The sequence below is a fragment of the Wasmannia auropunctata genome, unplaced genomic scaffold (assembly GCF_000956235.1).
Source record: "Wasmannia auropunctata unplaced genomic scaffold, wasmannia.A_1.0 LD336090.1, whole genome shotgun sequence".
In the NCBI taxonomy this organism is placed as follows: Eukaryota; Metazoa; Arthropoda; class Insecta; order Hymenoptera; family Formicidae; genus Wasmannia; species Wasmannia auropunctata.
Window position 1 is genome coordinate 647,636 of NW_012026800.1, and position 1,287 is coordinate 648,922.

Sequence of the window (1,287 nt, forward strand, 5' to 3'; positions counted from 1 at the left end):
GCACGCACGCACGCACGTACGCTGTTATACCTCCTTTTTGTATATTTGTGAGAGTTGTACATTTATCAAACTTTAAAATTTAATTGTCCAGACACGTGTTTACACCACAGCGGAACTACCCTTTCCGACTAATCAAGCTACTACCGTGTCTCGCGATGCACAATTTAATCCCATGCACACTAATATTCCACATAATATCCTTATATTATTAATATTCTACTTCTATTTTATTAATATCCTTAATTATTCTGGTAAGAATTTTCATAATGACATTTAATTTATTATGTTTTACAGAGAGATGACGAAGAGGTACACGGGTAGGGGCACATCGGCAGCAAGAGCGCTTCATGCGTTTCCTTTACCAATTGTTTTCGGCCCATAATAATTGGGGGCATAGAAGATGTAATACATATCAGGTTTTAATTTTTTTACATCCGTCAAAAATATATTTTATAACAAAATTAATTTAATACTAAAACAAATTTTAATTTTTCTTTTTTTGCAATGTCCACGTCCTCCGCCATCTGAACAGTAATAGTACTATTGTGATTAGAATTCGAGCGTTGTTTTAGAAGAAAAGTCTGTTGCTCTATGATTTATGCTAAGTTTGTACTGTTTTTAAGTTTGTCGTATATGAATGAAAGTTTATGCTTTTTCATTTGTCATGTGTACGTATGAAATTATGTAAAACTTACATATAAGATTAAATTTTTTTTTGCTTCCATACGTAATGTAATTTAAAGCATCCATACGTAATGTAACTTACACATAAGATAAATACGTAAAAGATTTTGAAAAAATATATACTATAAAACTTTAAATCGATCGATCGAGTCGTCGCTTCATGATTGAAGAACGTGATCTCTATATTGACGAGGTTGTAAGGTGGTGTACAACCTGCCTCCACTGATTTCTATCGGTGGCCATCCTCATTGCTGTATAGAACTTAGTATTTCCATCCTCTTTTATTTGGTCGGCCCATCTGCTGGGGGATCGACCTCGTGGCCTCTTGCCCTCTACACTGCCAGTGAGGACTAGTTTCTCGAGGTTTTCGTCACCTCGTCTGACTACATGGCCGAAGTATGTCAGTATTCTCTTCCGACATGTAACGGACAATCGTTCTTTTATTCCAACTTCTCTGAGGATGGATATGTTTGTACGTTTGGCCGTCCACGGCACCCGCAGCATTCGCCTCCAGCACCACATCTCGAATGCGTCAATCCTCTGCCGTTCTCTTTCTCGGATAGTCCATGTCTCTACTCCATACGTGAAGATTGGAAATACTAG